Source organism: Primulina huaijiensis, chromosome 6 (assembly GCF_012295235.1).
Source record: "Primulina huaijiensis isolate GDHJ02 chromosome 6, ASM1229523v2, whole genome shotgun sequence".
In the NCBI taxonomy this organism is placed as follows: domain Eukaryota; kingdom Viridiplantae; phylum Streptophyta; class Magnoliopsida; order Lamiales; family Gesneriaceae; genus Primulina; species Primulina huaijiensis.
The window spans coordinates 11,465,330-11,479,578 of record NC_133311.1 but is presented as its reverse complement, the minus strand read 5'-3'; positions in this window follow the sequence as shown (position 1 = coordinate 11,479,578).

Genomic DNA, 14,249 nt, shown 5'->3' with positions numbered 1-14,249 from the left:
AACCACTTGGAAAGTCCTTTATGGAGGGTTGTTTAGTGCACTCTACAAGGAGCACCTATCTGCATGCTCGGACATCACAATGACCCCTACCAATGAAACACTGTACTTACATCGCAGATACTAGTCTCAAACTCGAGCTGCCTTTATCCTTCTTAGCGGCGGCTGAATCGACTAGGAACTGTTTAGAATATACTGTATTGCAAATATGAGTTTCATGATACTCATCATATAAGCATCTCATATTCTTTCTACTATTTGTATATTCAAGAACTTTATCTATGCAACTATCATGGGTATACAGATAAAAATGTGTCAAAACAATAATTTCAAATATTATTAAAATAAAGATTGTTTATACATAGAGTTTAAACATGAACCCTCGGCCAACACTTAGCTCGATGAGCACCTACTCTAACAATCTCCCACTTGCATTAGAGCCAACTACCCATATGCTTTAAACCCATCGATTCGCGATGATTCTCGAATAATGGTCCAGGTAAAGGTTTAATTAGTGGATCAACAACATTATCTGCAGAGCCGACTTTGTCAATCAACATTTCTCCTCTTTCCACATTCTCTCGGAAGATGTGGTACTTTCTTAATACATGTTTGGATTTCTGATGAGACCTTGGTTCCTTTGCCTGAGAAATGGCTCCCGTGTTGTCATAAAACACCGGGATAGGAGCAACTCCATTAGGAATGAGATCCAACTCTTGGACGAAATTCCTTAACCAACAGCCTCCTTTGCTGCAGCTGGTGCAGCAATGTATTCGGCCTCAGTGGTGGAATCTGCGGTACTGTCTTGCTTGGAACTCTTCCAAGAGACAGCAGCACCATTGAGCATGAATACAAACCCAGAGGTTGAATTTGAGTCATCGATATCGCTTTGGAAGCTAGAGTCAGTATAGCCTTTCAATTTAAGTTCTCCACCTCCATAGAACAAGAAACAACTTATTGGTCAGTGCAAAAGCCACGTCAGGACGTGTAGATATCATCCCATACATGATACTAACAATTGTAGATGCATAAGAAATGCTTGTCATCGTCGCTATCTCTGCATCACTATTGGGAGACATAGACTTGGATAGGGACACGCCATGACATATTGGTAGATGTCTTCTCTTGGACTCATCCATCGACAACTGCTTAACGATGGTATCAATGTATATGGACTGGGTGAGACCAAGCAATCTTCTTGATCTATCTCGATAGATTTGTATTCCCAATACAAAAGAAGCTTCACCCAAGTCCTGCATCGAGAACTTACTCCCTAACCATATTTTAGTTGATTGCAACATCTCTACATCATTCTCAATGAGTAGAATGTCATCAACATAAAGCACCAGGAATGTCACAGCACTCCCACTGACCTTCTTATACACACAGGGTTGCTCAAGATTCTTAGTAAAACCAAAATCTTTGATTGTACTATCGAATCTGAGGTTCCAACTCCTAGATGCCTGCTTTAGACCATAAATAGATATCTGAAGTTTGCATACCATATGCTCACTTTCGATAGATGTAAACCTTTCAAGTTGAGACATGTAAATCTCTTCCTTAATATCCCCATTAAGAAAGTCTGTCTTTACATTCATCTGCCATATCTCATAGTCATACTATGCAGCTATGGCTAATAATATCCTTATAGACTTAAACATTACAACTGGAGAAAATGTTTCCTCAAAGTCAACCCCTTGTCATTGAGTATATCCTTTTGCTAACAATCGTGCTTTGAAGGTCAATACCTTCCCAATGCCCCAAGTTTCCTCTTGTAAATCCATTTACACCATATGGGAACAGTTCTCTCAGGTGGATCCATAAGATTCCACATTGGTTTGAATGCATGGAATTCATCTCAGATTCCATAACTTCAAGCCACTTGGATGAATGGGCATTAGATAACGCTTTCTTGAAGGTCATTGGATCGCATCCATGGTTAGACTCATCATAGTGTAGCTCGAGTCCTAGCCATTCGACTCCTAGCATGGCTATGACTCTTCCCTTGACTCCCCGACGGCCCTGGCTAGCCCTGGAACCAAGCCAACACTAAGCCCAGCCGTGAAGACAAAAACCGAATTACCCCTTGTTTCCCCTGACAGCAACATGCTTCTAGCTTTCGTGTTTTTCGTTTGCAGGGTATATGGTGATGAACTAGGACTCTAATATTCGTGAAAAACAGTACTTGATTGAGTCCTAATTACGGCAGCTCCTTACACAATACATAAACGTATTTTAGGTGATCAACAACTCAAATATAGAACCCATAAACATGAAATTTCGAAAATAATTCAAAGTGCCACTTGATTTCCATACTTTTCATGCACAAAAATATAATATGGTGTGATGATGTTTTAGAAGGAAAGAATAAGCTTTGCGTAATTAATACACGAAAAGAAAACCGTTGAAGATATCGAAAAACGGGGCAAGACCTTTGGCTTGAAATCCTCCTTGCAACCTCACGATTTTTCTTCTGCAAACTGTGTTGAGTGTGCCGTGTGTTTTGAGGTATTTTGGGAGAGAATTTCAGACTTTGGGGCGTGAGTTGGTACGTAAGGTTTGGGGTAATTAATTTATTATATATTAATAAAACCATTAGTTAAGCTTAGGACTATTAAGCTCATAATTTAGGCCCCTTAGTCTTAATTAGGATTTAATTAAAATAGTTTTGGTAAAAATAGTTTGTGAATTAAATAGCCGGGTTGTCAAAAAGTTCGTATTTATATTTTTTTTTTGAAAAACCGACACCGATAAAATTTACGTCCCGGGGTATAAAATCACCTAAAAACTCCTTATTTTCAAAAATATGAAAAAGCAACACTCATATTTTAAATAATTAAAAATAATTATTTAATAAAAATATTTTACGTTTTTCAGTCCTCGGTCTCCGTTCTTCGATCGCAACTCGAATAATCCTTAAAAATACCGTTTTATGCATAATGACAATTAAATCATATTTAACATATAATTATGCATGACACATAATTAATTAAGCAATTAAAATAATTTAATTACCCATTTTTCATATTTCCTAGATTTGCATGCAGTTGGATTACGTCGTCTTAATTTTGGACCTTACAGTGGAACTGCCTGTTTTGTGAAGGAGTTCAGTAAAACTGACAGTTGCCCAATATGGTGAATGAAAATTTCGATTTTCGAAATTTCATTTTTCATTATATTAACAAGATTTGTATCATTGATACATTGGCGAAGATCAGGGTTATAATGAGTTCGAAATAATTTATTTAGTGAATTGAGAATTTATTGATTAAATTATTGCATTAGTAGTAGTGATTACTAACATGTACAAATTCCCATACATATTCTAGAGGAGTCTAGAATTAAATTTACATATGAGTTAGTTACATAAATTAAAATGGTTATTTAAGTTAATTAATAAATATATATACATTTTATATGGTGATATAAAATATATGTATATATGGTATTAATATATCATGTATTATCAAAAGTTGATAAATTTGTTATATATTAATAATATGGGAATTAAATTATAAAATATATAGTCCTTGTGAGAGAGGGACAAGAGGACATAATTCCAGAGAGAATTTTTTTCCATAAAATTCACAAAATTCCTTCCCAATTGAGAAGTAAACTCACGGCCACCCCTTAAGGAAATTGGAAGAAATTTTGGCATAAAAGAGCAAATTAGATTTGCTTAATTATGGATTAAAAATCTATAATATTTGTTAATGATTGATTAAGAATCAATTAAGCAAAAATCCATTTTTATGAAACATGTAACTCACGGCCACTTTACAATTGAATTGCAAAAAGATTTCGGCCAACTCTCTTCTTCCACCGCCGCGCCGATTCGTCTCCAGATTTTGGAAATTCGGATGCTATAGTCTCAACGCACAAATAACTTGTGATTTCTAGTGCAATTCAATCGAGGAACATAGCTTTCGATTGTGGACCTAATTAGACGATCAAAGTTGAAGAGTCGTCTGTAGGATTCATAAGAAGGGCTATCTCCGCGTAAAAACCGGAATATTTTGGAGTCCAGCTTTAAGAACGCAAAAGTATAATTCTAAACGTCCTATGAATGTTTTGAACATACGACGCCGAAGCAAAAATTTTAAACTTCCGCTGCGTCTTAGGTGCGAGAATAAGATGTCCCAACAGAAACAACTTGATCTGGAATCAAATGCAAGGATGTACCTATCAAAGGAAAGATGAAAATGGTTGAGATAGCTGAAGAATACGAGGACAAGGTTCCAAAATCCTTAGTTCAAACCCAAATAGATCAGCATATGGAGCAATTGAATGAATATGCGTAAGATAATTTATTTTTTCGATGAATGGGTCAACTTTTGCACTGTCTGTCACTTTTATTTTTTTAAGGAAGAAGACAAGAAGAATTTTAGGGCAATTAAGATTGAAAGGATGGTGTTTGCTGCTACAAAGACCACCATTGTCAATGTAGCCATGTCCGAAACAGTCTATGTCCCAGAGGCTCTAAAAGTTCAGACGCTTAGTGAGACTCTGACTGTACTCAAGGCCGATAATGATTTTCAGAGTCACATTGCTTTTCATGATACTGCAGTAATCATACAAATTTCCAATGACTTGAAGGAACAAATTTCGAGACATTCGAAATCGTCTTCGAAACATTGCTTCATTATATGTTGGATTCTCAGCAAAGTAATCATTGAACAAATTACGATCGGCGGTTTCCCGATCACGATGGATGACTACGTGACCTGGAATTGAACCCTTATGTGTTCCTTGCTCTTCTTGGATGATGCCAGAAGCCTTTGTTATTAAACCAGTAAAAGAAGTTGCAAAGTCCCTTCCTTGTGATGTTGCATCCAGCAGTACTCCTGCACCATCTCCAGCAGTCTGACCCTTTGCCGCTCTTTCTCAACACACCTAGTCTCTTATGTCTGTCAAAGGCTTCTCTACTTTTGAATATGTTCATAACTCAATTGTCGAGGAGGCCGGCCATGGGTACGGCTCTAATATTTCTTCTCTCCCTCTAGCACCAGTTTCTCCTATCTCTTTATTCTCTCCACATCCTAAATTCAGACACAAGAACCAGAATCTACTGCTATTGCTGATGAACCGATTCTTCCAAAACTTACTGATTTCTCAGTTGAGCTTAAGATGGAAATGCAAGCTATTCTTGACGGGGCCTAAAATGGATGAATTGGTCCTAGTTGATCTCTATACTGATGTTATAAGGGGAACTTCAACAACAGTTAGTGTGTCACGATGTCCTTCCTGATAAACATTTGTCGCACGCAATCTTCTGAACCTTCTCCTGTTCTCGCTTTGGTTCCCTTCTCTACCCCTAGTACTGATGAAATTTCACTGATCTCGACAGCCAAAGTGGTTCATCTTGAACAGATCAAGAAAAAGATACTTGATCAAGGTAGTCCCAAACTCTCCTGATGATGCTGTTTCATTAACATAATTGAAATTGGACAGCCTTAGGAGACAATGCAATGATCTAGAAGCAATGGCTAATGAAGTCAAATATGATTATCTATATATGACCGATTCAAGAATCAAGCAATACTCTACGAACTTTAAAAATATCATCATCTATATGAAGTTTACAAGCCTTGAAACCTCTACTGAATTCATGAAAATCACAAGCTTTAAGTTTTTTTATCAGATCTTCTGTGCTGATCTACTCACATTCTTTCCCTCCAAAGTAATGATGAACAATTGTCATCAATACAGCTCCCCTTCTAGAGGGCAATTGTTTTTTTTTCTGCTTCCTCTAATGCATATAATTTATTCCAAAGTGATGAAGTTAACCGATATCTAATGAGACAATTGTGGAGTACTGGTCAGAATTAGGATTATAATTGGATTTTCGAAAAACGAAAACAAAAGTAGAAGAAATCAGGAATGATTCAATTCCAACGATTCCTTTAAATATTCAGACAAGGAAGGAGTGATGTCTGAATTGGGATTCACAACTGGATTTTAACAAAATTGAAAATAAAATAAGAAGAGATCAGGACTAATTCTATCCCAAACGATTAATTTATCTAAAAGAAAAAGGGATCAGGAGAGAGTACTGTATCTCAAATGATTAATTTATCTGATGTAATAATTGGATTACAGTTGGATTTTAATTCACAAAACCGAAAGTAAAAGAGAAGAAAAGACGATTCCTTTATCTAATAAGACAGACATGTGTGTTTTGTTGTAAAAATTGGGATTACAATTGGAATTTCACACAATAAAAAAGAAAAAAAAATAGGAAGGTATAATAGTGATTCAATCTCTAACGATTCATTTATCTAATGAGACAATGGTATGGACATGTCTAAATTGTGATTATCATTGGATTTTTACAAAAAAATCAAAATAAGATCAGAAGAGATCGTGACTCTGAATACAATCTTAATGGCTAGACCCAAGACCCGCCTCACCTTGTTAAATATTTTTCAGACCCGTCTCACTCCGAATACAAAACGGGACCGGTTAGACCCGTGAGACCCGATTTTTTAAAAATGAAAACAGTAATTTTCTTCTCACATGACTTAATTATAAATCAAACAAACCTCTAAATACAACACAATAGAAAACTAATTCATTTTTTCAACCACACTTAATAATGACAAACAAAGTATCTTCACGGCATAATGAATTACATAAAAAAAAGATTTACTAGCTCTCCAAAAAAAAATATTAACATCCCCAAATGGACATTAATAAAACTAAAACCCTAGAGTATTTATATGCACATATATGGAGCGTGTGTTATAGAACTCATGACCTGCCCCATACTAGGACGGGTCTGAAAAATTGGACTCGAGACCCGACTCATGTTCTATTTGGTATGCCCAAACCCGCCTCAGATGGGGTGAGTCCAATGCGGGTTTGGGTTCCCTATTTCAGCTTTAACTAATAGACAATTTTAGAGTGATGTTAGAATAAATATTACGATTGAAATAAAAACACGAAAAGAAAGGAAGACAAGATCAAGAGTGATTCAATCCCAACAATTCATTTATATATTAAGACAAGGGTGGAATGATTCCATAATTGTTATTGCTATTAGATTTTCTCACAAACGAAAAGAAAAGAAGGGCTTCATGAGTTAGTCGATCCCAAACGATTCCTTTATCTATTTAGTAGACAAGGGTGAAAGTGATGTCAAAATTGAGATAATTATTTGATTTTTACCACAAAAAAAGGGGATCAAGAGTGATTCAATCTCAAATGATTCTTTTATCTAATCCTACAATTGTAAAGTGGTTTCAGTATTAGGAACAATTGGATTTTTACAAAAAGAAAGATAAAAAAAGAAGGGATTTGAAGTGATTCAATCCCAAAAATTTCTTCTCTAGTGACGTCAAAATTTAGATTACAATTGGATTTTTATCAAACAAAAAGAAAGGAAGAAGGGATCAGGAGTAGGGGTGGGAAAAAATACCGAATTTTCGATATACCGAGGTTACTGTAACGAAAAATATTGAATTTATCGAAATTTTTTGTATACCGAAATTTTCGGTACGGTATGGTACCCGTACCGAAATTTTCGGTATGATAACGGTATGAAATTTGAAATTTTCGGTATATACCGAAATATCGAAATAATATATATAAATAAAAAAAAATATTTTTTTGTATAAAACGATATATATCGATACCGTACCAAAATAAAGAATATACCGAAATATCGAAATAATATATATAAATTAAAAAAATATATTTTTTGGTATAAAACGATATATATAGATACCGTACCAAACTAAGGAATTTAACTTCTGTTTGGACTAATCATGTTGTAATAGTCCAAATCAAAGTTCAGAGAAGCAACTCAACTCATAGTTGAGAATTTAAACTGTTGACAAGTTTTATATCTATAGCCTAAACTTACAGCTAGCTAGAGGACTGGATGCATAGTCTCGACTTGTTGAAAAGCTGACAGGCTTCAGAAATCATAGGATCTCACACATTATTGCAAAGATAGCGGATGAAGAAGTCGCACATGTTGCGGTTGAAGTTTATTGGTGTTAATTGATGTCTTGGATCTCCAGACACATGTTGTGGTTGGTATTTATTGTCTTTACGGATTTTTTTTGTATATATCTTTCCTGATCTCTTTGAATATCTTATGGGATTTGTTTAGTATTGGTAATCATTGGCCTTGAAATTACAAGGGAATGAATTTTTTTATATATATTTTCGGTATGATAGTATTTTACCGATACCGTGCCGAATTTTCGGTATACCAAAAAGTCGGTAAGGTAAAGATATTATTTTTCTCATACTGATATTTTCGATACGATATACCGTACCGACCACCTCTAATCAGGAGTGATTCAATCACAACAATTCTTTTATTTAATGAAACAATGATAGAGAATTATGTCAGAAGTAAGATTACAATTGGATTTTCACAAAAAAGAAATAAAAGAAAAGAAAAGAAGAAGAAGGAATATTATTGATTAAATTCCAACTATTCTTTTATCGAACGAGACAATTGGTAGAGAGATGGCCTTGGACTTGTCGCTCACAATTGACATGTCGACGAGATAGACAACTCACTCTTGTCATGTCGTCGAGAATTAGCCACGATTTTTGAAAAACTTTACGCCGGTGATTTTTGGGACGTTTTTAATATTCGTCGCTAATTTAATTAGCGATAGTTTTGGCGACGGATACAACCATCGCTAATCACAAATTTTTTTTTTGTAGTGAATTAGGTAGTTTATATGTCATCATTAAAATCAAAAAAGCCACAGTCAAAGGTGTCATAATCCTTTCCTAAATAACAAAATTGGGTCACAAAGGTTTATATTTCTGTACCATTCTACTACTTAATATATGATAGTCCGATTTTTAATTATTTATCCCGATTTTTATGTATAATCCAAGTATCTAAACCAAAAGCAAAGTGAGAACTTGTAGGATTTAAACTTCTTCCGGTCAAATGTCCTACTTCTAGGGGCACGATAAGACATCGAAGAAATCTAATCAGCACGAGTAGGTTTTTACGAGATAGTATCACATATCTTTATTTGTGAAAAGAATTTGTCATGTCTATATTTACAATAAAATGTAATATTTTTGGCGTAAAAAATAATATTTTTTCATGGATGACTCGAATTGAAGATTTGTCTCATAAAATTGATTAATTAGACCGTCTGACAAGAGTTTTTGTGCACAATCAATGAATGTACCCCTACAATTGTATATTTCATCTTGATCATCCTTGACGCCTTGATAAATTACACACACAATACATCTTCATTGAGCAAGTAACACTAGTTTTCAAGTCGGCTTGGTTTGAAATCCTTTCAATGCGGATCATTCACATTTAAAAACTCAATTTCTTCTCCCGAAAAAATTCCAATTTTAAAGCGTTTTTCTCACAAAAGAATATACTATAAATCCGGATTTTAGCTCACCAAATCTATCCAACATATTTCTTCCGAAGTATCATCCTTTTAACTCATCTCCAGTATTTTAATGCTTTGATAGATACAAGCTCCTTCAGGGGTTACATTTTTGGGATTATTTTTAGCTAAACAACCAATATACTGAAGACTTTGAGTTCAACTAAAATAACTACTCTTCCACACCTTCTCACTTTGATTTGCAAGTATTTTTCTAGTGATATTCAATCTTCATTACTTCCGTGAATGAATCTTCAAAGATTTTTGAGTAAGTCTTTCATAAGACAGTCTCACGGATTTTTATTCGTGAGACGGATCAATCATGTTCATATTTATAATAAAAATTAATAAATTTGACATAAAAAGTAATATTTTTTCGTGGATGACCCGTATAGAATATCTGTTTTACAAAATTGACTTGTGAGACCGTCTCACATGAGTTTTGTGAAGATCTTTCATAATCTCTGTAAAAATCTTCATAATATCTTCGAAAACCTTTATCATATTTAACACATGATTCTACTCTTATTTTCTTGAACAAAATAGGAACTAATCAGAATATAGTCAAGCAACATGCGATGGGATATATTAACCGCTTATTTGGCCTCGTCCCTTAAAGGAGTAACATATAGGAGACTAACCATGGAAAAATGAGATGATTTTCAGTGCTATATTCATATTTTGTTTGTATTGGATTCAACATGCTTATTATTGAAATAATGATAATTTATTTGTATATGTATCCTTGAAAAGTGTAACGCACGATCGACCCCTATTTACTGAGTATTTATCCAAATACCCCTACTTCCTCTCCTCAAATAAGAACAAAGAACAAATTGAGGAAGAAAAACAAGAATACTTCTGGGGATGGTGAAGATGTCAAGTCATAACAAGACCAGTCATGTAATTCCGTTTTTAATTTTTTTTTTAAGCTTCCGCATTTTGTTCAAGTTTTGTAAAGACAATGTTATGATTTATTAAATAGAATGGTTTGGATATTTGATTACTACTAGGCTTGTTGCTTACAAATTGTGTGATTGTGAAACAACGCCGGTGTCGACTAACCCCGGTCTCGTGACGTGACATTTAAGTAGTATCAGAGATCCAGTTTCATAATCCGGCTGAGATTCTCCCGGAAAAAAAAAGTGAGATTTCACATAGTGGTGGAAAAGCCTAATGTAATCCCCTCCGAAACAATCCAACGAACGATACTTTTCACGATGATCGAAGCCTTGTTTCTACCAAATTCCATCGTTTAGTCCTCTAAAATCGCGTTTTTGGTAATAATCGTGAGGCCAATAAATTCTTGTAGAAAATCAAAATCCAATTCCGTCAACGGTTACGTAATACTCCTGACTTAAGCTTGCAATCCATATAAAAATTTCCGAACTTTTTATTTTTGAAAATTTTCTCGAAAAATCCTATCTGGTGTTGAAATACTTTAAATTGTCCGTTAATACTGCTATTGATCTTATTCTATTGTTCTAAGATTTTTCATTTGTTTTATTTCAGGAAATGGCTTCAAGTTCTTTTATGTCTCGCACTCGGACCACAGGTCGCATGAGTGTTATACCCGTCCCTGACAAGGATACCATCATTGAGGACCTTCGAGCATCTCTCACCCTAGAACAGAAAAACAACGGGAAACTGATTGCAAGTCTAAATGCTTTGCAAGAAGAAAAGCACGAGCGGGAGGAACATAAAGCTCATCTCAAGGCTCTCTTGGAGAATATCTCTTTTATAGCAGTCCAACGACATCCGCAAGATGCAATGATCATTCAATAACTGCAAGATTCAGTGTAGCATCTGACTCTGCATTGCAAACACTTACAGATTCAGGTTCAACATCTTCAGGATGCCCTTATCGACTTGGAACCGGAAGTAGAACCAATAGAAGGGCCGATGGAAGACGATGCAGTAGGAGATTACGAGATTTTAGATGATTGAGGATTTAGTGTCGTGACTATTTGTAATAAAAATTTATAATCCATTTGCTTTCTTTTGCATTTCTTTTCGTTGCACATTTTAAAGACTTTTATTTGTATTGCTTTCCTAAAAATCAATGAAAGTTTATTTGATTTCATCATTATTACTTAATGATCATTATCACCTCATATTTGCAACTATATCTTTGAAACTCGTATATTTGTAGGACATGGACAGAAGACCATTACGAAACAACCGCAACTCACGTTACGAAAATCGCAACAACAACCGGAACTGTAAGGTCTAGGAAATTCGAACTACGTAACCTGACTGCATGCAATCTAGAGTTTTTATTTAAAATATGTGTTTAATGATTTTATGTCTTTAATGCATGATTATTGCATGGATATGTGTTTACTGCATTGTTTATTAAGCTTTCATACATTAGGGCTTTAAGTTGCATTTCGCGCTCGAACGAGTAACGGAGACCAGAGATAATCAGGAGAAATATTTTTATTGAATAATTATTTTTAATTATTCAATACATGGTTTATTTAAGTATGACTTTTGAAAATGAGCCTTCGCTGGGTATTTTTACCCGTCGGGTTATACTTTTACCGGTACACAAATTTTAACGATTCGGAGGACATTTTGAGGGTGCGGGCAATATTTTCAAAAACACACATGAAAAAAAATATTTTTCGGGAGTATTTTTGAGCTTGACGGGTTTGTTTTATTACTTAATGGGCCTAAAACCATTTTAATCAATTTGTTTTCTTAAATTAGGGCCCATTAACACTTTCTTTTAAACCTAAACCTATCATCTAATCAACCCTAAACCTAGCAGCAAGGTGGCCGCCCCCTCCCTCATTCAGCAACTCCCCTTTTTCGAAAAAACAGCAGCCCTCACGAAAATCCTCTCAAAGCTTTCAAGAAAATCATCCCCCGCCTCTCCGGTGTTCGTCCTACGCGAAGATATCAACGTTTTCGATCGTTTTAACACAAAAGCACTCCCAAAAACGATTCTTTCTCATCATTCATGCTATTTTATGTTGTTATGTGTGTGGTTGCATGAATATTACATAGATACATCATGTGATTTCGTTTTTAGAAGAGTTTTTCCATGAACACGCATGTATTCTTCATACTACTCCCGTTTTTGATGTTCTTGTAAAGAGACTGCCGATTTTGTGTTGTTAGGGGCTGTTTATGTCAAGGTTAAGGTGTTTAAGCATTGGAGTCGAGGCTTGGTAGGTTTAGGCGAGGATCGATCGGTTTGTGTTGAGAAACATAGCAGCTATATGACTAGATCGAAGGTTTGTGGTGCGCCGGCTGTGCAAGGGCCGTTGCTAGCCTTGGACCAGACCCTGGTGAGTCTGAGCCGTGGCCTAGGAGGGCTCGAACGCTGCTGGACGGAGTCTTGAGGCCGATCGGGCTAGAGGTTAAGGTTTGGTCTTGTTTGAGGCGTGTTTGGGGGCTAGCGAGTGTTTGCATCTTGCAGCGTGCATGGGGCTGTGAGCTGGGGTTAGGTTGGTCCAGGACGGTCCAAAAGTGTGTTGGGAAGTGTTGGTTCGAGGCTGATTCGGGTTGGTTGAGAGTAGGGTAGAATTTGGCTTGTTGGGAAGCTTTTCTGTCACAGGGTTAGCGCCACAGCGCCTGGTCTTCGAACTGGTAGCGCTGCAGTTCTGAGGCTGGGCGGTTAGCGCCGCAACGCCACAGTGTCAGCGCCTAGGCGCTAGTCCAGGGTTTGAGGGGCTGCGATTTTAGCAATATTGTTTCATTTGAGTATTGATACGTCGTTATGACCAATCTTAGTGAGAGTTAGATTGGGTCATATGAGGCTGGATTAGGAATCTTTGATTCATGATTTAAGCGTGGTCGTCTTCGGGTCGAGTTTTTAGTCCTAGCAGCGCCCTAAACACGATTTGACACGTCTTAAATGTTTTTGTTATCAAGCATATGACTTTTTATGTAAATACGAATAAAACGTTGCATGCTTGATTTTAAGAAAAGATTTACGTATATGCATGATTTTACTAAGTGATGAATATGATGACATGTTTTGAAGGATGGTAGTTGGTTGTGACTAATACGATGACACGATAATACGATGATATGTAAGGCCAAAGCTCAGTGGATGAGTAATACTGTCGCTAATATCCCCGCCTCCGGGTACCGCGGTTGAACATAGATGGATCCATCGCCTAATACGATTATACGAAAGTCACAACTAATGAACGGAATTCAAATTAAGAAAATGAACACGTATATGTGGATTTGATGAGATATGTTATGAACATGGTTATGCTTCGTCATGTCATGATTATGCTTACGACTTTTTAAAATCATGAAATGTATTTCTTATTACGGTACTTTTCACTGTTGTCTGTTATGTATATGTACTTGCTATAATGTTACATGTGTGTTGAGTCTTTAGACTCACTAGGTGTGAATGATGCATGTGAGAATTTTGATCAGGAGACTGGAGATGCCGAAGACTGAGTAGGCAGAGTTGGATGTGCGCACTCGAACCCGAGGACCGTATTTTCCGCACATCATATTTTTGAGATAGGACTGATTTTGAATATTTTCATACAATGTCTTTTATTATGTTGATGGTTCGACAAGAGTTTTGGAATATTTTTAACTGCAGTAATTTTTCAGTATTGGATTCATCTTATTTTAAAATGTGTAATTTTCAGTGGTACTGCATACATGCATAAGTTGGTAATTTTCGAAACTGAGTTTAAAAAAAAATTCTAGTAGTATTTGAAGTAGTAGCGTTTCATGAACAGTTTTGGAATCCCTCTCCTTCCGATGTAAGATCGGTTCATTCATGTTCCCTCTGTCTAGAAGCCTGTCAGGAGCCGCTCATTGTCCGTGCAACCTTATAGCACTGACGATCACCCACCCGCCCTCTTCGGCCCCGGGCCTCACAGG